General features: G+C 43.4%; 1 protein-coding gene across 5 annotated transcripts in view; it reads left to right on the plus strand.

The window, feature by feature from the left end:
* PRKG1 (protein kinase cGMP-dependent 1) overlaps positions 1-27086 on the plus strand; it is a 1198973-nt gene that overhangs the window by 470761 nt on the left and 701126 nt on the right. The window lies entirely within an intron of this gene.

Here is a 27086-nt window from a genome sequence, read left to right on the forward strand (position 1 = left end):
TATTTTATTTTATTTATTTATTTATTTATTTATTTATTTATTTATTTACTGTAACGCCACTATTTAAAAATCTCCTATACCCACTGTTCATGTGTGATCTTTTCCTGATCATATGTTGTGTTGGTTAATCACTTGGGTTGAGATTCAATGTATAGAAAACTTTGAGATATGCAATAAATACAATTTAGGTATCAAAAAAAAATTGGTTCAGATACCAGAAACTGGATTCTGGTACCAGCTTCTCCTCATACCCAGGCATGCGTAGAGCTCTTTGCATACTGCATGAACTGTCTTGGAGCTGCCAGTGTTATAAAGGGTCTGGATATCCTTCAAGGCAGTGCACCTTATTTCCTGGGAGGAAATCTCCGCTCTGTTGTGTTGTATTGCCTGCCCAGGATCCCGTTCCCTGATGCAGGGCTTCTCCTGACTATCACTCATTGCATGGGGTCCTGTAGGATCTGTCATTCAAAGCACTGCCATTTCTAATCAAAGGTGAACATGGGACCCAAGTGAGGCTATTCAGATTCTCCTCCTCAGCTTGTACAGTAAACAAGATAGAGAACAGTCAGAGGTGCATTTCCTTTTAGGTTATGGGCCACCGATGTATGAGACTTAGTGCTCAGAGCTTCCCTGATTCCCATCTCTATGTGGTCCTGCTATTCTCCCTGTGATTTCTGAATCCTATAATATCCTTCCAAAAAATCCTTTTTTTTGGCGAACAGAGATGAAATTTTGCTCAAGTTTGCTTAAATTTCTGTTGATTCTAAAGGCTACAACAGAATCAGGGAGCCCACCAGACTGGAATTATTTCTCCTTTACTCACATAAGTTGTTTGATTGAAGGGAGGAAGCCATTGGATTAATTATATTTTTGGCATCTCTGAATCGGACTTAACAGTCAGAGTGCTCACACTGAACACGGGTCACGATTCAAAAATTCAGGGAGAGTAGGGTTTCTGCAGGTGCCTGTTGGATGCTTCTCATCTTGGGTATGTTACACAGCTTGCTGGGTGGGTTCCTGTGGACCCTCTTCCACCATAGGGGGCATGGGTTTTGCAGACGGAAGCTCTATGCTGGCATCCAGGGCCTCTCTCCTTGTGCTCCCCTATGAACCTCCGCTTGGTTCATTCCTGTTGTCACCGTGTTTGTGCTGGCTCCTTGTCCATCCCCCAGTTTGGTGAAATTTTCAGGCTAGCTTACACAGTACTTGTTATTTGACAAAAGGCCTTAGGATTCATCTGGAACTGACCTGCTATTAGCTCTTTGACAAGACTCATTCTTTACCTAAGATTGCAGAACAGAAGGCTCTTTATGTGGAAGGTGATTCACCCAATTTTAGTTTCATCCTTGTAGCTAAGTTTTGGCTCTTCTTAAGCAGCTATAGAAACTATCTTGGTCAAATATGGGAACATTTTTTTTTTTCCTTTACAGCAAACTGTTTCTCCTGAATAAGGAGGTATCCACAGATAGGCTTTGTAGCTCCACAAATACTTAGAGATGTTAGGCAGCATTTGGTGTCCTGTGTACTTCTATAAAAGTCATCGATTCTGTGGGCTTCTCCGTGCCTTGTGAATCTTAAGACGAACAGAGTAAACACAAACTATTTGCTCAACTTCTCTCCTAGGCTGTGGAGTATTCAAAGTCTGGGTCCATTTTGTGAATGAGTGACCTGAAGTCACTCTAGAGTGGAGCAGCTGTATTCTGAGGAATCACTTGCTGCGTTCTGCTGACCACTCGAGTCAGGGACCAGAGGGCGTAGGCTAACTATCTGGGCCTGTCAGAACAGTCGTATCCTTGATGTCAGGCAGACACACTCAGAGACATGCAAGCATTAGCGTATCGTGCTCAGTGTGCCAAGTGCAAGCCCTCAGGGGTACAGAGTGGCACTTGGCACCTCTGGAACTCACTTAGGCTGAGTATGAAGATAAAATTTTTCTGCCACTGTAGGGTACGCATCTTGAGCTGTTTGCCGATACAAGGGATAGGTTTGTGTTTATATATGCCTACTTTTTTGCACCAATTCCCTAGGGTTTAGAAATTGCATAGTATTTGGGGTTGGAGGAACTGAGATCCATTTCATCTTTACTAATTTAGTGGTGGGGTGACCTTGGGTGAATCACATAAGCTCTCTTTGAGCTTCAATTTCTCAGTCTGTAGAATGGGAGTGATGATAATCCCACGATCACTCTGACCATCAGTGAAATCGTGCTTATGATCTATACAATGTTTTCCTGAGTTATTAATGGCAGATGTTGTTTTATGCAATTTGCAGTGATTTGTCAAGTCTAGAGATTAGTATGGAATTGTGAATCTAAGTCCTTCTTCTTGAACTAACAATCTAAACAACTGTGCTAGGTTTGCTGATTTTCAGCCCCTGCTGCTTGGCTCATAAATCAGCCTTTGGATTATATACATATTTCTGTTTTTCAGAGATGAGCGCATTTGAAATCCAATAGATAGGGATCCCTGGGTGGCGCAGCGGTTTGGCGCCTGCCTTTGGCCCAGGGCACGATCCTGGAGACCCGGGATCGAATCCCACGTCGGGCTCCCGGTGCATGGAGCCTGCTTCTCCCTCTGCCTCTCTCTCTCTCTCTCTCTCTCTCTCTGTGTGTGTGTGACTATCATAAATAAATAAAGAAAAAAAAAATGAAATCCAATAGATAGAATGTCCCCTCTGAGACAGAAATGGATTTTTAGAGAAGGGAGCTTCACAATTCAGCTGCACTCCATTCTTTTTCAATATGTTTCTAGAGCCTTTCACTTCTAATTACCTGTGGATCTTACTGTATTGTTGTGTTCTCTTCCAGGGGGAGGGGGAGTGAGGATTACCGGGCCCTGTACTGGGCTGAGCACTTTTCCTGAAGGTTCTCCTCCATCCTCACTTTGCCACCCCTCACACATACGCTGCTCCCATAGAAACTTGCATTTCTTCTGCTTTAAGTCTCTTCCTTTTAGAGGTAAAATGCAGCACGAGGACCAAAAACAAAAGAAGAATATGTACCCTGAGGACCACTGAACTTGTGAAAGTTCAATGAAATAATTTTGGAGACAGCACTTCCAAAAAAAAAAAAAAAAAAAAGCCTCCTTGAAAAGCCTCATTGAAGAGACTTGTTTGCATATTTTGGGCAAAATGAAAGCCCTGTTGTAGGATATGCTCAGGACAGCTGACTGTCATGCCTGCCCCATTACTATGAGGCCCTAGGAGTCTAGATGAGTCTCTGAACCTCACCAAGTCCTAACACGTGCTGATTGGTAACAGAACATTGACTAAATCCTTAGCTAGCTGTAGAATCATCCGATTCCAGGCCTTTGTCCTTGTGGTAGGCTGTTAGGGAAAAAATATGGATGGACTTGGTTTGTCACCAGAGATCCCCATCCTTGACCTCTTCTCTCCCACCTGTGTATAAAAGTATTTCCAATGAAGAAATGTTTGTAGAGCACCTGAGAAAGAGCTAGATTTTTTTTATTGTTGTAAGATAACCCATAAACAATAGAAAAACAGTCATTTAAAAATGCTAGGGGACTTTAAACAAATACTTCAGTACTTAGAATTAAGATCCTATAGTCTATGTGAAGCAAAAATATTACCCGAGTGCATATCTCGCTGTTTGATTACTCATAGAAAGAGAAGGTGCAAGAAACAAAGAGAGGAAGGAAGGAAGGAAAAGTGAAGATGTTTTATTATGAGGTGGAGCCCATGAGGATAAGAAGAGGTGCCTCCAGTTATTCTACAGTGTGGGCCCTTAACTACAAGCCATGGAAATTTCCTTAGTTTTGACATTTTTATGTTACTCCCTGGACTTTAAAGGTGCAAAGAATCTGATTAACTGGCACAGACCCCTTGATGCATCAGGCACGTGGAATGAATTCAGAATAGAGACAAGGAGAGTTTTCAGGTCTGTTTCTATTCACAAAGCAGATACGTTTGGCTAAATGGGGTGATCACCTGATGAAAACGCATGTACGGTAATTCTTGCTTGTGTGCTTGTAATTCTTGTTTGTACTCTGTGTCTCCTGTACCTCAGCGATGTCTGAGCTTACTGTAAAATTCTTTCATCTGTGGATGCTTTGTTCTCTCTGTATCCAGGAGTATGGTGTTTCAGAGACGGATAGTCCTCAACTGTGGTTGAAGATCTTGTCAGTAAATGTCATTCCCTGGGGCTCTGATTGAATTTTTAGAGCAGATTGGTGAAGAACTCATCAGTCCACTGGTCATGAGTGACCTGTTCAGAGCAAACGGTTGACTAAGAGCAAAATCTACTCCCACCCCTCACTGGGAAGACTGGAGTAGCTAGGTTGATGCCAGAGGGAATATCTTGGAAGAAGGAGGATAGAGCTCCTTCAGTGAAACCATTCACATAATCCTCCTTGATCATTGCTATTCTGGAGAATTCTCACATCGATGGCCGGCAGCCTGTCCTGCTTTGTCGCTCACTAATGCCGTTTTCGTTCTATTTCAGGAAATTAGAAATGGTTAACAGTTACCAATGCAATATTTTAAACTGAAATGCTTTTATGTCAAAAATAAGGAATGATGAATATACTATCAAGAGCCAGTAGTTTAACGGTTAATTGTAGCGGCTATGAAGTCTGGCAGCCTAGACTCCCATCTCAGCTTTCTTTGTTACCAGACCTTGGATTTCCCTGTCTGTGAAATGGAGGGAATGATAGTAAATACCCCACAGAGCTACCCTGAGGACATCTAAAGCATTTAAACAGGACCTGGTGAACAGTTAGTGCTCAAGAAAGTTACTGATATTTTTAGTGTAAACTGATCACAAGAGTCATTGCCACACAGTATACCTATTTATCATTAGGTTTTATCTTTTGAGGTACAAGAATTTACAGGTGCCTTGGGAGATAGAAACTCCTGTGTCACTATTTTAAGAAATAATTCCAGTTACTTAAGCTAGAAAGACCTTGAGCTGGAGCATGACTACCCCATACATTTATAACAAGTCATCAAAGGATCTATGCTGCGTTTTATTAATTTTGATGGCTAGACACGGAACACCAGACGATCACTTTGAAATATTTCTAAGGCAATCATGCTTTGTCTTGCAAGAGTACCTTTTTTTTCTCTTTTTTTTAAAGCCTTAACTATTTTGCCATATCTGAACGATCAGGTCACTTTTGTAGATCTGGCCAATAGATATAAATTCTTCTTATTAATCTTTCTCAAAAGTCAGAAAACGGTCTCTGTACTTAAATACTGCTCCTGCTTTAGCTCTGTTCATTCCCATCCAATTTTGTTCTTTTTATTCAATGTGATTGAAAAGCAATGAAATCTGTTCTTATAGATCTCTTTACCCAAACTGAGCAAATTAGAAGACATTTAATCTACCTTGTATAAAAGTGGAAGCAATAGAAGAAGGAAATGAGTTGTTTTCAAATCCCATTTTATTATGACATTAGTCCAATGGTATTACTATAAGCTATATTGATCACAGCTGACTTCATGGCTGTGTGTTGACCACAAAACATAACTTAGAGGGCATTTCAGATTTTAAATGGCTTCCAGAACACCCTAGTTAAAATTGTTGATGCTACATGACAACTGCTATTATGTCAGTGCCAGCCAAATATAAAAGAACATTAATATTCATTAGTAATGTTACAGCTGGTGACTCCTTCACAGCATTGTAATGGCTTAAATAGTTATTTCAAACAGTGTATTGGAATATTCTGACAATAAGCCCTGATTGACACCATCATTAAAGAAGGCCAGTAACACCAAGAAAAAAATAAATGTGTATGGGTATGTATTAGGCTAAGTAAATATTTTAGAAATATACTTCAGTTGACAGGACCTAGCGCTATGCAAGAGGTGATAAATTTTTGAATGAGCTACACAAGGAACTCACTACGGCAGAAATCTGGGGCACAGATTCCATTTCCATTTCATCACACAGGTTCAATGTCACTGTTTTAATTCCGTGAATTAGGCTCCATAAGGGTGTCTATGGAGGCAAGTTGTAAGGATACAATGAGACAAATGGAAGGGGAGTGGTATTTGGGGTTAGGACATGGCGCCAACATCTCTGAGCACCGTCTCATCTTACTAGAAAGTGGCTTCATCTCCATTTTATAGACGAGTAAGCCAGTGGCCAGGTTGAAGTCATTTGCAAACAGCTGGACAATGAGAAATCCTGTGTAAACCCAAAGTGTTCAAAGTGCTTTGAACTATGTCAGAATGCTCCTGGAGATTGTTAAGGTGGAGTGAGGTGCTGGGTGGTGTTGGTGCTGAGGCTCTGGGTAGAAGGCCTGGGACCTGCTTGCACGGAGCTTCCTCTTTCTCTGTGGGGAGACTAAGATGCACGTGTGGAAATCCATGGGGTGACCTACGCTATAATAAGAGCATCTCTGCTTCAAGCTCTGGCCAGGTTAGCTAGACTTTCCTCCCTCTCCCAAAAAACTGCCCTTTGCTCCTTCATCCTGAACAAACCCACAGAGATTTCTTAATATTCTTTATATTTCTAGTTCTCTCCCTCTAGACAGTTCTTAGAAGAAAATGATTTTATAATTTATATTGAAGCTATTACTCATGGTAACTCTTCTCCCTGCCCCCCCCCCTTTTTTTTTTTTTTTTGCTATACCTTCCTTAAGCCTTTGTTATAGACAGATGCTAACGTCGAAAACTCTAAGCCTATTCTCTCATTCTAAGTAATATTCCAGTGAATCAGGCAGTAATCATTGATGCCCTATACACGGGGCGGTTCCTATTTGAATTATTCAACTTAGGAAGTAAACTGTGCAAGTCTTTCTTCCATTATTTAAAACAAAACAGTAAGAAACATTTCTTAAAATACTGAAAGTTGGAAGTTTTTATTTCCTTGAATCTAGTCCAAATTTTAAAAAAATCTGCAGGTAATGTAATTAGTTGCATACTCAGTGAGGGACCTGGGTATGTGTTTGCCCTCAGTAGTTTCACGATTGTTACATAATTGACAAAATCCTTGGCTCAAGAGACCAGAAATTGAATTTCCCTAGCAACCGGTAGGATTTTCTTGTATGAGCTGCTGTGTTGCTGTTGGATGTGGAGAGGGTCCTAAAGCCTCCCCCGTCAGCCAGTCCTGCTCTTGGCTCTTCCAGCAGTGGAGCTGGCTTTGCTCCTTGCACATCCTGCCCCTGCGTCTGTGAGGTGAGAGTAGTTAACAGCTCCTACTTGTCCAGCATTTTCTTCTTTACAGGCTCATCGCTAATCTGATTTGCTCCTCACAGCCACCACTTAACAGTATGCACACTTGTCATTCCCAATGTACACTCGTAGAAATCACAACCAGAGGAAGCTTACGTGGCCCCTGCTACTTCTTCAACCCTGTGACCTTGGATAAAAATTGGTCTCAATCTCTCTGAACATCAGTTGCCTTATTTGGGAATAATCCATACTTCGCTGCCCGGATCTAAGAATTTAAGGCAAAAACCTAATTTAAGAGGGTGGCACAGTACCTGAAACCAAGCAAACATGGAAAATATTTCTTGCTCATTCATCCAAGAAATGTTTATTGAGTGGTTACTCGGAAATTCTATCCGATGCAAGGGACAAGGTAGTGGTGAGTGGGGACAGAATTTCTGTCCTTGTGGGGAGGAGCCTAGTGGGGAGTTAATAAAAGGAAGAGTGGGGCACCTGGGTGGCTCTGCCGTTGAGGGCATGACCCCAGGGTCCCGGGATCGAGTCCCACGTTGAGCTCCCTGCATGGAGCCTGCTTCTCTCTCTGCCTGGGTCTCTGCCTCTCTCTCTGTGCCTCTCATAAGTAAATAAAATCTTTAAAAAAATAATAAGAGGAAGCGTGAGGCCTTGCACTCTACTCCAGATTCAGTAGACAGGTGGGCAAGTGGGTGGGCAAAGAGGGGTGTGTATATTTACGTCCACGTCTGAATGCTTCAAGAGTGCATGTGTAGACGCATACACATACCCGTACACATACCCGCGTGTGTTTCTCCGTGCCGCAGGGACCTGTCTCCCAGGCCCACGTCAACCCACGTGCATTGAGGAGCTTAGGAAATGGAGAGTTTATGTTCAAGTCAGCCTTCATGTTTTTCATCAGTAATATAAACAGCAGGTGCTGAACGCCTTCACTTAGAAAGGCTCCAGCTATCAACCTCTGAATCTCCCCATCATTCCCTATTGTCTATTTCCCTCCTGTTTTTTTTGTTTTGTTTTTTTTTTTTTTTAAATCAAGTTGAAGTAAATGAAGATGCCTTTTGCCAAAATGAGTTGCAGTGCCTCTGGAATGTTAATTCTTGGAGAAACAAAAGCTGATGAATTGTTATAATTTCATCTCATGCAGGGAACTCTGGGTGCTTCGTGGCAGTAACGATGTGCGTGTTGCATTCACGGGCATGGTTTCTGGAAATGTTTATGTAAACCTGTTTTACATTTGATGATTATATTTTGAACTGTGTATAAATCACTATGTTCTTCGATCAGACTCAATTATGAAATGAGCCCCTGGGAGCACAGAGCAAAATGGAACATTCGGGAAAAAAAAAAAAAAAATGTTTCTTTGCAGAATCTGCATCTTGTGTTTGGTGACTCTGGGATTTGAACCACACTTACAGGGATACCCTAATTTCTCTTTCTCGAATCCCATTCTCCACTTTTTTGTTTTTTAGGGTCACCTCCTTAATCTTTTTTTTTTTTTTTTCCACCTCCTTATTCTTGACTGATTTCTACTACGTGCATAAATAGATCACTCGGTAATCTGGTCACTTTACTACTCTGGCCTAATCAGATTCCTCGTTATTTTTTGGAGAGTGGAAGTTAACATGTGAATTTTTTTCTGTGTGTCCAACACTGCCCAATGTGGTATTTCATCTGATTCTCACAACTGTGAGATGAAAGATATTATGTCCATATGAGGAAAGTAAGATCAAATAAAATGACTTTCTTTGTCACGAAGATGCTAATGAGTCCCGTTATCTCCAAAGCAGCATCAGTCAGTAGGGCGCTCACACTGTCTGTCTCTGTCTGTCTCTCTGTGTGTGTGTGTGTGTGTGTCTCTCTCTCTCACACACACACACTGACTATGGGCTCTTTCTAGTCAGGAGCTTCATAATTTTATATAGATTATTGATGGTCACAGCTGTGATGCGAGAGGGTTACGGCCAGCATCTGTATGGCCATTGACCTGGACAACTCCTCTCATTTCTTTCTCGGAGGAGGTCTGTTCCAACGGTTCGGTTCTGTTCTGAATGTGAATTATCTAGTGACACCAGGAGTCCCCATAAGTTTTGAGGTCGGGTTCAGTAGCGAGGCGCCGTCGCCAGGCAGGAGAGGACGTGAGTCACAGGGGCTGGGGGCGCCGGGACCCCTGGGATTCTCAGATTGTTCATCAGCCATTAACAAAATACCACATTACCGCAGTAATGATGCTGAGGACACAAGATCGGTAGGAAATACCAGGTCAGAGCTGTAACTCTGCATCTTCCTAAAGGGGACAGACATCAGGGAAGGAAGTCTCAATCTGTGGACAGTTGAACTTTTGTTTTAAATGCCATTAGATTTAAGCTTAGTAATAGGAAATACCTTCCTCAGATCAGGCAAAAAATGGAGCTTGTCTTCCCTACCTGGGAAAGACTGTACTTTGATTCATTTTTTTAAATCCTAATGAAACGGGGCGCCCCAGGGGCTCAGGCGTTGAGCATCTGCCTTCAGCTCAGGGCGGGACCCCGGGGTCATAGGATCGAGTCCTGCACCGGGTTCCTTGCATGGAGCCTGCTTCTCCCCCTGCCTGTGTCTCTGCCTCTCTCTGTGTGTCCCTCATGAATAAATAAATAAAATCTTTAAAAAAAATCCTAATGAAACAAGTCACAGTACATCAAGAAACCAACTACAAAACTATCTCTTTCCCTTTATTTCCTGCCAAATACTTGCTACTCATATCTTGTATTTTGATTCGATGATGTATTCTGATTCGACGTCTGCCTCCAAGTGGGATTCTCCAATTTTCTGAGTAGTTCAGGACTCAGAACAAGCATGGGTCACTGAGCGACTGAGGGACTCACGGCAGAGGGGTGCCCCCCACCCACTGCTCAGCATCTGCACGTTTGAATGAAGGAACTTACCACTGCAAGGCAGGTGTGGGTTCCTTTTGTCATTGCTTTAAGGGCAGAAACTGGTCCTACTTATTTCCATTTTGTTGCACTTTATTTGAAAAACAAATGTGCGAGATAATCCTTTTGCTTTTATGGAAAGAAGTGAAAGCAATCAGGCAGCTTAACGGGGCTTTAATATGTAAATTTTGTAATGTTTTAAGTGTTGTGTGTTTTTCCTTCCTTCTTTGAGATAATGGAGCCTCTGTGTTGGAAAGGACTGGGGTGGATCCTGTTTAGAAAACAAGAGACCGGGATCATATTTTGAGAATCCTATATGCATTTCATAGGGAAAAAAAAAAAGAAAGAAAAGAAAAGAAAAAAAAAGAAAAGCCCTAGCAGCCGTTTCAGAAGTACTCACATCCTATAGCAAGCACCTAAATTAAGGTCCGAGGGGAGGCCTTTCTCCTCCCTCCCCCACCCGCCAGGTTAATTTGACAAGTTTATGGGGGACTTTGATATAGAACTATCTGATCTTTCATCTACTGAGGCCGATCAATTAGGAAAATAAGAAGAAAGAACTTCCTGCTCATCAGTGTAATTTAATAGAACGCTTGGGTTTTATGATTTCATTATATGTGCTAATCTCCTATTTATTTATGTGCCGATTACACTGGTAACGGGCGATTTGTAATAAATAATAATTAAAATAAAACTTTGTAATAGGGAAATCTAAAGTTACCAGTTTAATAGCATCATTAAAGGAACTTAGTTAAGATCTCTCTTTCTATAATTTAATTAGAGACATACTTAACTTGTAAGTCTAGTGTAGATGTAGCACGAGTGTGTGTGTGTGGACATGTACACAAATTATACTCAGATGAGAGACAAGGAAAAAATGAAATTCTCTTATGTGGATAACCGATAACATCAGATCCACACCAGCCCAAGGAAGACGATGATTTGGGTAAGCAGGTTGTTAGAGGAAACAGTAATTCGTTGACAAAAAGTGGCTGAAAGTATGTGTTTGTAGGTACATTTACCCTCGATTCCTTACCCCACGGTGTATAACGGAGGAATTCCGCATCGGGAGAGAGTTTTCACTTACCAACAATAACGGAGGTGCCTAACTTCTTCAGCGTTGATTTCTTGACTTGCTATACAGTCGGTTTTAATTTCTGCAATTTTAGTTATGTCCTTTAAGCAATGGCTTGAACGATCAAATTTTGCAGTTTACGTTGAAGTAAACTAGCAGTGCATTTCCTGTGCTGCAGCCAAGATGCTCTGGCCTTGTGATCCAAGAGATTGCTAGTAAATCACCATTGCGTGCATATACTTGCAGGGATGCTACTGGAAATAAAGGTGTTCAGGTAATACATACTTCCCTTGATTGTACAATTTTTAAAAAGATTTTATTTATCCACGAGAGACAGAGAGAGAGAGGCAGAGACATAGACAGAGGGAGAAGCAGGCTTCCTGCTGGGAGCCCGATGTGGAACTCGATCCCAGAACCCAGAAGACCACGACCTGAGCTGAAGACAGATGCTCAACCACTGAGCCACCCCGGTGTCCCTGATTGTATAATTTTTAACAGAAATTTTTGAGCTTTTCCTCTATATGGTTTAATAGTAAGATGAAATATACTACATCCTGTACAACAGTGCTGTCTTGGTGGACTTGGTCCTGATAAATAAAATAGGATGTGTGTAGGAGCAGCCTGGAGAGCATCATTATATGTGTACCAAGATTCAGGAGGGTTTTTGTGTGCCCAGCTGTTTTCATCAGATTTTACTTGATTAAAAACACAAAATTAAGGCAATATTGATAAATCGGTCTGCATTAAAATTAAGAATTTCTGGTCATCCAAAGTCACCCACTAGGAGAACAAAAAGGCAACCCAGGGAGTGGGGAAATTTTTTTTGAGCAGTTTATTTTCCTCAAAGGACTCCTCTACAGAATATGTAAATAAAAGCCCTTTAGAAGTTCTTAAGAAAGAGATGATCGAATGTAAGAGTTGAATAAATACCCTATTTTTTAAAAAAGATATCCACATGGTCAGTGAACACGTGACATAGGAAATAAACCCATGAACCCATTGACCATATCTGCAGTCATGGGAATGCAGATTAAAACAGTAAAATGAGTATCAGTGAAGGGGGGTGGAGTTGGCATGGTTCTTACCTCTAGGAGTCAAAGATTGAATCCTGTGGACAATGGAGAGCGAGCAAAGTGAGTGTTTTCTTAAGGACACAGAGAGAGCTCTCAGGAGGAAGGGGGGTCCCGACAGGGTGGCCCACGTTGGTCCCCACCCACAGTCTTTGATTGAGAACTGACCAGGGAACCAGTGGCCTTATCAGTCTTGTGATGTGTTGGTTTGAGCGAGGACTGGTGAGAACGTCTTTAATGGCTTCCTTCTTCTTTGGGGCCTGGTCACAATGTGCCTGCCATAAAAAGACACGCTCTCCACCCATACCTGGGGCAGGGTCATCTGGTTTGCCCCCTTATCTCTAACTTCCTTACACCTCTGCATTCCTGGGATTTCTGTGAGCCTGACCCCATAGCCCCCCCTACCTGGCTCTTCCTACCTCGCCCTGCCTGCCCCTTACTCATCAGTAGCTCCATCATAGCTCCATAGTAGACCAGCAGTACTAAGTGCTGGTAGGGATGTGGATGCATTGCCAGTAGGCGTATTACATTTTAAAAACCATTTGGCAGCAGGTACTGAAACATGTACTGACAGAAATGTGTGGGTGTACACGCACACACACACATGCACACCCTACAGATCATAGATGAGAATATTTAAAGAATCTCTGTTTATAATAGCCAGGAACTGGAAACCACTCAAATATCTATCGGTGGTGATAGAATAAATAAATAGTGGTTTATTTATACAATGGGATGCTGTATAGCAACGAATATAAATGAATTGTTACTACGCACAATGACACAGGTGGACTCAAAACTCTAATATTGAGTAAACAAGTCATTAATAAGATGATATATGCTGACTCCATTTAAAAGAACCACAGTGGGCAAAGCCTAATCTGTGCTGTGACAGTCCTAGTGGAGTCACCTTTGGGAAAGCAGGTGGGTCAGTGACTGTGAGTGAACACAGGAGGGACTTGCCTCATCCTGACTGATTCCCCGTTTCTTGGTCTGGGTGGTGGTTACATTCTTGTGTTCATCGTTTGGAATTTTCTTGAGCAATACACCTGCATGTGTGCCCGTTAGTGTGAATGTCACGCTTTTAATGGCTCGCCAAGGAAAACCCAAATAAGAGTTTATCCCCAAAAGTTAAAAACGTGGGTGTGGCTCCAAGGGTCACCATCCAAGTAGAACATTTATTACCTCTTCTTAGTTCAAAGAAAGACAGGAGTTTGTTTCAGAACTTAAGGGCAAAGCATGGTATATGTGCTCTTGGTGGAGCCGTCCTATAGCTTCCAGAAATGAGCCCAGTTCAGATCCTGCCATAAGTCAAAGTAGGTGTGTGGCCAGGTGACTGGTAATGCCATTGCTGGGCATTTGCAGAAGTCAGGAAGGAGGATGGCTTGCCTCCACGGATTTGAAATCTAGGTGGATCTGCCCTGTCTTGGGAAGGGTTGGTCAGAAGTCACACATCACAAAGGAGAAGAGTGTTCCCAGGTTTTTAAGCTGCAAAAAGCTGACTCAGTCTTCTAGTTGGTGGAAATTTCTTTAGGGATTTAAGTCTAAGCACTTTTGACTTAGGAATGCATCCAAGCACCAAACGACAGCACTCTGCATTTTGGGTGGGATAATTCTTTATCAGGGTGGTGTCTTGAGCCATTGTAGGGTGTTTAGCAGCATCCCTGGCCTTGACCCACCACAGGTCAGTCTCACCTTTCCCCACCTGTGACAACCAGAGCTGTCTCCAGACCCTGGTGAAAGGTTTCTTGAGAATTAAAGTCACCTCCCCCACCTCTCCATGAGAACAATGGAATCAAGGGATGTCTATACTAATAAAAAAGACAAGAAATAACTTTGTTGTATGCACAATTCTGTACGTTTCGTACAAGGCATGAAGTGTTCATATTGCATTAACACTGAGGAGGATAAAATAGGAAATGAGCAGTTTTATTGTGTTCACAAGACATTCAGAGACATTATTTGTGTTACTTACATCTGTGTCCATTTCTAACAGACCTAAGTTGTCCTGAAGTTTTAGGTGGGACATTTTTGTCCGTAAGGAAGGGGAAAAGTCTGTAGAAATGGGCGAAGTCTGCAAACGACCTACAGAATGGACGGATCCTGAAGTATCCACGTAATGCCATTCGCGCATGATGGGAAAATCATACTGACGTGCTAATAAAGTCTTAGTCCCATCCAACCTTAAATCAATCAATCAATCAATCAATCATCAATCAATCAGCCGTTTGCATGAAATTAGCAGCTACACTGAAATCCTTATTTATCTACCTGTTTCAAATGACTTGCATCATTTCAGCAATGTTGTCGAAGTGTCGGCCTCTGTGTCCTCCTCTGTTGAATTGGAATATGCCATCTATGTGACCATGTTGGGCCTAGAACAATTCTTCGCATGGAACAAATCCTCAGTAACTATATGGCAGAAGGCACAACCGACCTAGGAAGGAGAAGTGTCCAGAAGAATGACCACCCACTGGGAGTAGACCAGATCCTGGGACTGACGTGCAGTGGAGCTGCAACTGTTGCCAAGTCAGCAAAGACCTATGTTGACTTGGTCAATGTTCAACAAGGAGCTCTCGACTGCTTATTAGGAGCTCAGTGCCTCTGGAGGCGCTGGAAATAGTGGGGCAAATTGGATGGAGGAGGTCTGTGCATTCGTTGAGCTGCCATTTTCGTGGGGGAGGTAGACAGAAGACAGATTGCACTTGTGGTGTGGGTAGAGAAGAGAGCTGTTGAAGGAACAACCGAAGGCCATGGGGGGCTGATCCCAGAAGGTGTCTCTGGAGAGGGGGATGTGTGAACCAGGGCCTGGATGGTGCAAGAGGCCAGCCCCGTAGAGATGGGAGGGCAGAGCCGTCCAGGGAGGAGGGAGTCGTGAGTTCACAAGGCCCAGAGGTAAGCATGGGTTGAGTTTGCTCGGAGAAGGAAGAGAAAGCCCATGACCTAGAACAAAGTGACTATTGATAGAAAGTCATAGGGGATGAAGCACCGTTGGTATTTTGGGTTGTGTCATTCTTTGTTGTGAGGATCTGCCCTCTGAATTAGGGTGTGTTTAGAACCATGCCTGGCCTCCCCCCATTAGCTACCAGTAGCCTCCCCCCACTCCCAGTGTGACAACCGGCATATCCCCAGTACTGCCCAGTCGCCCCTTGTGTTCTGTGTTCCTGAACATTCCGGTCACAGTTTTTTGTTTCGTTTTGCTTTTAAAAGTTTGTGTCTCTTAACTCTCCCACCCAGCCCACCCACAGTGCTGTTCCTAGAATTTATTATTATTTTTTTCCTCACTCAGGCCTGTTTCCTGCGTGCCTGATAACATGCTATTGACTTTTAACCATTGTCTGTGGAAACATTTTAAGAAGTTCTGGTTAATCTTTCCTCCCTCCAGGGAGGATTCTCACTTTCATCTGGAAGGATGTTTGAGAAAGGGCAGGTCGGTCTAACCCAGTGAGAGTCTGAGCTGACTCAAGCCTGGGTTTGCATTTTTGTAAAAACTGACCTATTTCTGCCTCATTTTACTGAGGGTGCAGGCCTTCTGGATCTCAGGGGAAAGTCTGGCATCTGCCCCAGGGTGCCTCCTACTGAGCAGTCCCTAAACTCTGATTTCTCTCTCCCCCATATTGTGACACCATCCTAATGCCTTCTGATTTCTTCATCTTTAGCTAATATTTTCTGCCCACTTCTCCAGTGGGGAAGTGCCCAGAGACTCAGACCGCAGAGGCCAGGCTTACCTCTCTCTGCTTCCCTTCCCTTTTGGGTCTTGGCTCCTCAAGCTTGATTGATTGATTTAAAAGATTTTTATTTATTTATTCATGAGAGACACAGAGAGAGGCAGAGACCCAAGCAGAGGGAGAAGCAGGCTCCATGCACCGGGAGCCTGATGTGGGACTCAATCCCAGGACCCTGGGGTCACACCCTGAGCCCAAGGCAGGTGCTCAGCCATGGAGCTGCCTGGGGACCCTGGTTCCTCAAGCTTTCAAACACTGACATCCAGTTGTGAAGCTCCCAAAGCATTCCGAACAGCCACACCATATGCAGCGTGGTCTGAGCTGTCTTTAAGAAAGTTTGCTCTACTATCAGCAAAGTGTAAAAAAAAAAAAAAGGATTGGGGAGGTTGAGAATAGCTGCTGAGAAGCTAGAAAAAAAAAGGCCCCAAAATTGGCGCACGCAGGCAGAGGATAATGAGGACCCAAAGTAGGGCAGTGAGCATAAAATGCAGAAGAGGAAATAGAAGCGAAAAATACTTTGGGAGTGGATTAGAAATGATGGCAAATGGAAAATGTTGCCGTCAGCATCTCTTAAATTTTATTCGCGCGTCAAAACAAGAATGACATATTGGCTTATTAATTCTACCTCCCTCATCATTGTAGAGTCTGGTCAAGGATAACTGGTTGCCAAACAAAATAATCAGCTCTTTGAAATTTCTCATGCTTCTGCTATTATTCTTGGCGACGGGGCTTGAAAGGGAAATGTATTTTAATCTGGCTTCATTGTTCAAAATAAGAAGTCGGTTAAGTTGGTCTTTGTGTGAAAGGAAGTCATGTGCACCATGAATTCAGGAGCCTCTGAAGGAGAAGCCACGGGCTCAGGAAGCGTGCAAGATCTGTAAAGCCAGGCCTTTCGTATTATTTGGAGAGAGGTATTTTATGGAAGAAATCGGCTATTCAGCTTGAAACACGGAGCTAGGTTGACCAGATGCACTATGTGGCAATGCACTGGAGATGTGGCGCTTGTTCTAGAAAAACCATACTAAGGGAAGCAGGAAGGTCCAGGGGCCCAGTGTCGAGTGCTTATGTACATGCTCATTTAACCTTTCCACTTACCTGTGAGTGAGGCATATATTTTCCATATTTTATAGAGACGGGTCCCGAAAAGCTAGGGCAGCTTGCCTCATATCGCACGATTCATATAAGCGCAGGACAAGGCCTGAAGACTGGTTGTTTTATTCCAGTTTCTCTTATCGAGGGAGGGACTGAGAATCTAAGAACTTTCTGATGTTCGGAGAAAGGCCGAGAAAAACCTAAGAGGAAAGTCTGGTTCCTGTTGTTTCGATCTGCTTGAACAAAACTTTGCCTTATGCAGCGTCATTTTATAGAAAATGAAAAATAATCTCAGTTACATTCTTTCCAAGTGGTACTTTCACTCCTGAGAGTAGAGTGAAGCTCGTTCTCTCATTAACTTGAATCCTCGGGCATCTCATTATACACTTCCTAAACTCTGGATATGATCTCATCCCCCTGAAGTTTCATATACCTGTTGTCACTGTTGATCTAGGAACAGCCAAACCAGCAATTTTAAAATAATTCCATCTTTCTTTTATTTATTTATTTATTTCCTGAGCTTGGGACATTCTGCACTGTGTCTCGGCAAAACCAGCCGAAATCTGACCCAGGTGACACAATGACTGGGATGAGTTCACAGTTGGCTCCAGTCTTAGCCCCACGGACAAAAAGAAAGAAAATTTAACATTTATGGTATTTCTACCCTGTTCTGGGTACTTCGTATTTAGGGATCTCACTTAATTTTTATAATGACCTATGAGGTACGTGCTACTTTTACGGATGATTTAGTTGAGATCCAGAGAAGTCCCATGACATCCAATAACCATAAATTCTGGTAAGGGACAACTCATTCTGAACCTGATGATAAAATCTTTTGTACCTAAAAAAATCCAGTATCTTGGTTAACGTAAATTTAAGTAAGTTTAAGTGACTAGTGACATGTACTAAACTTAAAATAATGCATTGCTATGGATCTAGATCTAGATGTAGTTTTATTTATTTTAAATGTATGTTTTAATTTTTATTATTTTTTAAAGATTATTTATTTTAGAGAGAGAGAGAATCTCAAGCAGACTCCACGCTTAGCAGGAGCCCAACGTGGGGCTTGATATCATGACCTCAGCCAAAACCAAAAGTCGAACACTTAGTCATCTGCGCCACCCAGGAGCCCCTTAAATATATGTTTTTTATATATGGAATTCATTATATTTTTATAGTGTATATTAAAACAACATATTTAGGAGAATGCATAGGAGAATTTTAAACAAATACGAGCCCATCTCATATCAACACGGGAGAAACAATCCCTGCACTAATTCTACATATCACCTGGGGAGAGCGGGCTCAGTCTGTGTGGTAACTGGTTATCTTGCTAGAGTCTAGTACAGCACCTGACACATGCACACACACAATCAATATTTTTAGATAAACAGATCAATGCAATATGGTGACAAGCCAAGCAAAACCCCGGAGTATTTAGACATTCATGATGATAATTAGAGGAGACCTGGTGTCTAGAGTGGAGGGGGTTGGGGGAAATTAAATAATACTCCAGAATCATGCAGATGACCTCTGGCTACTGACCTGAGCTTTGTGTCCATGGAGTGTCCAGCAAGAAGACCCGAGTGGGGTTATAGAATGAAAGATTCACATCAGAGTTGGAAGAATTTTCCGTCCATTGAAAGAGGTTAACGTTGGGACAAATTACTTCTGAGACATGTGGAATCTTCTCTAGACATGTAAAATTAGGGAAGGTTATTTTAACCGAGGCTGTAATCAGCAGCTCAGTGTGGATAAAGACCGTGTTTATTTTGCTGATGGGTACTTGATACATAGAGAGTAAAGGAATGAAAATAAGCTAATGGAATAATGGATCTCTCAACATTTCTTTTAATCCCACACTTGATATGAAAAATCAGTCATCTGGGGAGAGGAGAGTAATAATAAATTTTGACTGTACTGCTGGGGCCACATGAGTTGTAATTAAAATGAATTGTTCAGGGCACCTGGGGGGCTCAGTCGGTGAAGCGTCTGCCTTCAGCTCAGAGCATGATCTCAGGGTCCTGGGATCGAGTCCCACGTCGGGCTCCTTGCTTCTCCCTCTCCTTATCCCACTCCTGCTCCCCTTGCTTGTGCTCTTTCTCTCTGCCAAATACATAAATAAAAATCTTTATAAAAAAATAAAATCAGCTGTCGCAAATGCCTGTATCCAAACTCATCAAGTAATACACATGAAGTATGTGCCGTCTTTGAGTATCACTTATACTTCAATAGAGCTGTTTAATAAAATGGTCAGGATTGCACATTGTAAGTCACTTTCTACTATCCGCAGATGTATTTTATTTATTTATTTATTTATTTTTTAAATTTTAATTTTAATTTTAATTTTAATTTTATTTTTTTCCCGCAGATGTATTTTAAAACAACGTAGAATAGGGCTTGGGAGACAGGACACAACAGAATTGTCTTCTAAGCTCTTCCCTTAGCTGATATATCCATTCGCATCTCTTTGCCTTTACTTCTTGTTCTGTGGCAATTCTGATTTTATGAATAACATCTGTAAGAGGGAAAAGATCAATTAGAGAGATCTATAAAATACTTGGAGCTTCTTGAAGGGAATTCCCTATAAATAGGACTTGGCAAGGAATTAGTCGTTTCACTACTATAAATGAAAGTGATGTGAATAATTTTTTTAAGTTGCTCTTTTTATACTTGCCTGCATGTACCATAAAGTTATTAAATCTTTTAGGGCCTTTGGTATGCAAAATACCATGACTGCTTTTTTTTTTCTCTTTGTAACCATTTAATTAATATACTTCTATTCTGATGCAGCATGAGAGGCAAAAATAAGTAAATAAATAAATAAGCAAGTAAGCAAGCTGGTAGCCAACAAATTGGGACTTCAGAGAAAGAGGGATTTCCAGTTCCTTTTTGAGTGATTATTCGTAGTTATTCATAGTTCAGTCTACTGCTTTTAAGAAGAGGATTAGAAAATTCGTGGTCGCGTTGGTTAGTTCGGTAGATCTGTAACCATAGATAATTTCGGGAATTTTTGTAATTTTACATCAGCATGTAAGCGTTGAACTTTGGGGAATCTTTGCATACAGCACTGAACACCACGGAGCATGGATTTGTCATTTACGGTTGAGGCATTTTCCCCAACTTGGCACCATTTCCTCCACCTTTCTCCAAAGTGTTCAAACCATCCCATAGACATTAAGGAAGACCGGTCGTAAAATACCTGGGGAAATTTAACTCCGATGTTGAAGACTTTGAGGGCTGTGATTGAAAACGTTGCTTGGTAATGAAATTGTTTTTCTGCTTTGATTAGGCGATGCGGAGCGATGAGACAGTCGCTTGGTGAGAGAGGAGAATTTCTGTGCGGTTCTTCCAAGTAGATGGCTTTGTCCAGCCTCTGTTGCTGTCCTTGACTCTTCATTAGGTTTTCAGATACTTTCTTCTCGAGTGAAGCTTTGGGGATCGTCAGGGGTGTCTAGGAAGGAGTGTATGTGGAAATCAGGTGAAAATAATGAAAAATGTGTTTACTGTGAATCAACTCAAGTCTGAAATTTCACTGTAATTGATCGATCTCCCGGAAATCATTTTCCTCTGTCCTATCTTCAAGCCAAGTATTAAAACAGTGAGAAAAAAATTGGCCGATTTTATTAGATGGAATATTATGTCAGTGCCAATCACAGGTAATTCTGGGATGTGTTGTTGCCGGCGTGATGCATTCTTACTCAATTTGTTTGCTTAGAAAGAAACTTCAGTGCTCCCAAGTACTGACGGCTCTTGGATTATTACTTCATTCATTAAAAATTGAGGAAAAAGACCGAATTCCATCCTGACACTCTGATTTTAAATAATCCTATTTTTTTTTCCATGGGTCTATTTGTATGTTCAAAATAATGTCTTTATTCTGAACTGTTTTGTCTTCAGTAGTTTTGCTCAGAAACCGTCCATGGTTTTATGATTCCCGTGGATGATGCAGCACCAGCTGCTGAGGGGGTTGAGGTCACTTGGTTTCCTCTCACTTAGCAATTACTTTGGAATTCTTAAATAATGAGGATGATGACGATGACGATGTAGGAGTGAGAGGCTGAAATTCAGTCCTCCCATCCACAGGGCAGCAAACGGGCAGGCACACTGCAGCCCTTCCGCCCAGGGACCCTTTGGTGGGGACATCTCCACTCATTGTCAAGACAGTGACTCCTCTGCTTCAGCCCCTGTGGGATCCTGACGAGAGTAATGGGGGGGGGGGGGTCACTGCATCTGTGATGGTTGTGGTTCCGCTCAGCAGGTGCATTTTATATGTAAGTGCTTGCTCTGGACCCAGCAGATAATCCCAGTGAACTCACAACCGGCGTGTTAAGTTTTTGCCCATCTCTGCAGATGGAGAGCCCCCCCCCCCCCAGGCTCGAAACTGATAGTTGACATCGGCGATGGTTGTCTATTATTTATTTTTATTTTTCTAGAGAAGGAGGAGGGGAGGAGGAGGGGTCGCAGGGAGAGAGAGGGGGGGGGAGAGGGAGAGAGCCTCAAGCACAGGGCTCCCTGCTGAGCACAGGGCTCCATCTCATGACCCTGAGATCATGACCTGAGCCCAAAATCAAGAGTCACCTGCTTACCTGACTGAGTCACCTAGGCACCCTGGTTGTCTTTTTTTTTTTTTTTTTCTGCTTCTTTCTTAATTCTCTCCATAATTTGTTATGAAACTAGGAAGGACCATGACAATGGCATGACTTTGTCTTTTTGCTGTCGAGACCAGCATTAGTTCTTAGAGGCTCTGACATCCTGGAGGTCATCGACATGCTTAGTGACGTTATTATAACTGTGGCCAGATGCGGCCTCTCCCTTTTCTGAATTGGGCAGATCCAGGATGACTGCCGTTCGCTTAAGGCGTGAACCCAGGAAATAAACCCCCATGACACTCAATGACCACTCCCCCCCATTACGTTTTCCACTGTTTAGAAAATTTATATAATTTATATGATATAAACTTAATATAAATACTCTTTATTTTGTCTATGGAAAATTGATCATCATCTGGGCCAAATGGTGGTTTAAACCAGGGATGGGCAAAGCGTTTGCTTGAAGGACGAGACAGTAAGAGTTTCAGGCTCCCTCCCTCGGCTAACTAGTCTCTGCTGCCCCCTTCACCAAGGCCACCACGAGACGGTACGTCGGTGAGAGCACAGAGCTGTGTGCCTATAAACTTGATGGACACTGGGATTTGAACGTTACATCATTTTACCTCTGAATTACATCATTACGACAGGAGAGTGTTGTTCTGATTTTTTTTCCAATCGTCGGTTCAGTGCAAAACTACCCTTAGTTCATGCACCAAACAGAACCGGGCAGCTCCCTGGGTTTGTGCGGCGGCGGTCCATCGTCCGTTGGCCTTGGTTGCATGCTGCCAGTTTTGCTTCTACACTTTGGGGTCTGCACGGGGACCCTCACAAGTGTGCATTGTGCGTGAGCATCTGCAGAAGCGGAGTCTGAATGGAAGTGAGCGTAAGGGAAGGCATTTATCAGGCCCAGTAGACTAATGCTGCTTTCTCTTAAGAGCTTTCTATTTAAATTACTCCTTGCCGTCAACGTCACAAATGCTCGCGTGGAAGCTGCTTTCTCCTTCTCAGCTTTTAAAGTAATAGTTTAATCATGTTTTTTTTTAATGCTTTTTTTTTCAAGAATGCCTATTTGATGCCATGTCATTAGTAGGGGAAAAAAATTAAGACCGCATTTAGTGGATGATAAAAAAAAAATTAAGACTATATCGTGTGTGTGTTTGTGTATGTGTGTGTGTGTCGACGCCAACGAAACAAAAGGAATTTTCCTGAAAGGCTTTAGAATAACAGATCCGAGGAATAAATGTGTCAGAATCATCTGTAATCAAAGATGTAATACAAAGCACATCCCATAAAGGATGTCGAATGTGACAAGAGCAGGAGAGGGTGGGAGTGGAGAGGCGGAGAAGGGCGAGTGGGGGGAAGGCAGGGACGTAGGACGGTAGTATCAACACAGCTAGAATTTAGGGGCCGCAGATATTAAGGCATTTCCCTTGTGCCTAAAACTGATGCGATGGACAAGTAGTAGCTAGGGTGGGCGTCGCTTAGCGAATAACAAGATACTCGCCATCAGTCTTAAGATAATCAGACTGTCCGCCGGAGCAGCCGAGGCCCTTGGCTGTTGAACACTTAGAGTCTGGCCGGTTGACGTCGGGATGTGCTGTAAGGAAAACATACGACCCTGACCGTGAAGGGTCAGTATCACGAGACGAAGGTAAACGATTCCCAGGAGCCATTCTTCTATTGATTACACGTTGAATGACCGTATTTTGGATATATTGGATTAAAGAAATGATAAAAGTAAATTTTATTTTTAGCTTTAAAACTTCAACTTAAAGTTTTAGTAGAAAATGGCACAAGTGGTTTGAATTTCCAGCTCCTGTTACGTCTGGATGGAGCAGAGCGGCTACAGAGCATCACTCACTCTTCTGAGTCTTGGATGATCTTCCCCAAACTCCTACCCTAAGTGACCATTTCTCTGAACTTTTCTATTAACAAATTCCTTGCTTTCCTTTGAGTTTTCTCATATACATGCATGTCTCTAGATTATGTAGTTGGGTTTTTAAAATTTATTTATTTATTTATTTATTTATTTATTTATTTATTTATTTATTTTATTTTATTTTAATTTAATTTAATTTTATTTTATTTTATTTTATTTTATTTTATTTTATTTTATTTTATTTTATTTTATTTTATTTTATTTTATTTTATTTATTTATTTTTTTTTTTAAAGCTTCAGGGATGCCTGGGTGGCTCAGCAGTTGAGCGTCTGCCTTCGGCCCAGGGTGTGACCCCAGGGTCCTGGGATCGAGTCCCACATCGGGCTCCCTGCATGGAGCCTGCTTCTCCCTCTGCCTGGGTCTCTGCCTCTCTCTGTGTGTCTCTTATGAATAAATAAATAAAATCTTAAAAAATTAAGATGCAGGCGCGTGACAGATAATATGGAGCTGTAATATTCAATCCGAGGCACGATGTCAACATGTAAGAGAGTTGAATTCAACCAGATGATCAGATGGTCCGGTGACCTGCCCGGACGTTAGGGATTGCAGGTATGTGAGGAAGTCAAGGAGACTGCACAGGGAAAAGTGAGCTGAGGTGGACTTTGAAGAACAGACGGGGAACGCATCGTGTTTCTGGCCAGTGGTAACGTCTATTTCACATAAAAAGAAAATGCACAGAGCAAGTGATTTGCTAAATTTGCAGAAAGGAAAATGTGAACCTTTGCTTCATTCAGTAGAACCTCGTGGATGCAAATGCGTGTGAGGCGTTGTGCAGGGATTCAAATTTCTGGAGATTTCCTGATTTCTTAGCTACACAATAGTACCAGCGTTCTGGGGGGAATTGTAGTTCAGATCTAGGGAAGGCAGCAGCTCCTTTACACAGGACTTTTTGTTCCCATCGCCCCCAGAGGAGTCATTTCTGTTTGAAAGATTTTCAAGCACCTCCAGGCACATACCTCTCTGGTTAAGTAAAAAGAAAGATAGGCAATACTAAAATCCGTCTTTATTTTTTTTTTTTTTAAGATTTTATTTATTTACTCATAAGAGACACACACAGAGAGAGGCAGGGACACAGGCAGAGGGAGAAGCAGGCTCCATGCAGGGAGCCCGACGCGGGACTCGATCCCGGGACCCCGGGGTCACGGCCTGGGCCAAAGGCAGACGCTCAATGCTGAGCCTCCCAAGACCTAAGATTTTAAACCGGTGTCGCTGACCTTCCCTGGCACCGCGTCACTGGCGCTGGGCCACGTGAGTTGGCACATTGTCCAGCCAGCATGGGGTCTTTAATCCTTAGGAAGTGACCCCCGGGTCAACAGTCAGTGCGGAGCGCTCGGGGGCATGGCAGGCGCCGTCCCTGCTCCCCGGAGAGGTGACCGTGCGATGCTCCAGCCAGGTCGCGCCTCCCGCACTCAAAGCCGGGCAAGTCCCAAGCATTTCTGCTACGTGCCTGGAGCGAAGATGCGGAGGGAAGGGCAGAGGAGGGGGGCCCTGGGTTTGTCCCTCAACCTCCCAGCCGCCTCGGTCTCCACAGGTGGCCCTCCATTTCCCTGCCACCCAGATCCCTGCGGCCGCTCGTTGCCCCACCTGCCGTCCCATCCCCGGGCCGGTCCGGGTCTGGATCTGTGGTTCCCACCCCCTCCGTCCTGCGGGGGCCACCGTTCCCGTGGCGACTGCCCTGGAGGTCTCCTGGCTTCCCTTCCCGCGCTGCCGCCCGGTCGTGTTTTAGATGTGAATCAGGACTCGCCCTGCTTGAAGCTCCCCAGTGAGTCGTCCTCACGCTCCCATTCAAAGGTGACGTCCTGCGTTTGACCCGCAGCAGTCCTCTTGAATGGGCCCTGGCCCCAGAGCCCGTCACCTACCCGCTTATGACTTTACGGTCAGACTCCCCTTCTTCGGCATCCCTGATCCTCGGCTTGGCCTTCCCGTTCTGGAACCCTCTTCCCCGCATCTCTGCGGGGTGCGCTCCCCCACCACTGAGGTCTCTGCAAGGATGTCACTTCTTATCTGACCATGAAAATAGCAACACACACACACACGGGGTCCACTGGTCGTCTACTGTTATTCTTCGTACGACTAAAATCATCTGTCTATACATCCAGCCCCGTTCCGCAGCAAGTGTTGCATATACAAGCACTTTATTTATTTATTTATTTATTTATTTATGTATTTATTTATTTATTTATATTAAAAAATATATTTTATTTATGTATTCCTGAGAATACACAGAGAGGAGAGAGAGGCAGAGACCCAGGCAGAGGTAGAAGCAGGCTCCATGCAGGGAGCCCGATGTGGGACTCGATCCCGGGACCCCGGGGTCACGCCCTGGGCTGAAGGCAGACGCTAAACCACTGAGCCACCCGGGCTGCCCCTACGAGCGCTTTATAAAACTCTACTGACACATGAGTGATGGTTGTTGTAGTAGACTTTGCCCACTTTAAGATGCTGGTCTAATGACATTATGAATCAAAAGGGCTTTTTTTTAATTTAATTAATTACAATTATTCTTTTCTTCCCCTCGCTGTACTTTTCACCAGCCTGGAGAGAACTGCCTACTGGCTGTGTAAACAACAGTACTTAATTTTTAGCTCTTGCTCCTGCTCACAATATTAATGCCATGTCTTTCCTGCCCCCTTTGCACCCGAGCATTAATGACGTAAGACGTAAGAATGCAAGTAAACGTGTGACCTTTATATGCTCTTGGTGCATATTTTCAAGTAGCTTATCAAGTGTGTTGGTTTTTCAAATAACGGTCTGTCTCCTAAGGTAACGGCTGTTTATTGGAGCTCCCAGAAGTTTGTGACTGCCCTGGGGTCTAAACCATGGGAGTAGTTCATAAATGTGCTGTTGATGTATTATTTTTAAATTATTGGGGAACCCTGGGTGGCTCAGCGGTTTAGCGCCTGCCTTTGGCCCAGGGCACGATCCTGGAGTCCGGGATCGAGTCCCACGTCGGGCTCCCAGCATGGAGCCTGCTTCTCCCCTCTCCTGTGTCTCTGCCTCTCTCTCTCTAATAAATAAATAAATTTTAAAAATAAATTATTAAAAGAAGATTCCTGCCCCCATACGGTAGATGCGTGTACTGTGAGGCAGATGCAAACCACGCCCCACGGTCTTGGGTGGATAAGAAACTGCCCTTCCTTCATTTCCCCTAACTGAGCCTTTGCTACGAGCGCCTCTCCCGCCCTCCGTTCCAATCCTACTCCCCGTCTCCACTTCCCGCCGTCGCCTCCTGGTAGTTGAGCCCCGTGCCCGCCCAGGTGGCAACTGCGATGACCGTTGTCACGGTCGTCAGCAGCCGTCCCGGGGCCCCAGCAGGGCTGCCATCGCCTCTGCCAGGAGATGTCTTTGGTCTATTGGAAAGCCTTCTCCCCGTGTGGTGTGTCCAAGGCACCCGTTCTCCGTCCTGATCCAGTTTCTCTTACCGGTTCTGGAAGCGCTTTACATTTTCTTGGCGGCCTAGGGTTTGGAAGCCCGTAGCCAGAGAGAGCTGCAGGGAACTTCCCTTCTCTGCCATCCGGGTCCCTCTGGGGTCACTGG

The sequence above is a fragment of the Canis lupus genome, chromosome 27 (assembly GCF_048164855.1).
Source record: "Canis lupus baileyi chromosome 27, mCanLup2.hap1, whole genome shotgun sequence".
Lineage (NCBI taxonomy): Eukaryota > Metazoa > Chordata > Mammalia > Carnivora > Canidae > Canis > Canis lupus.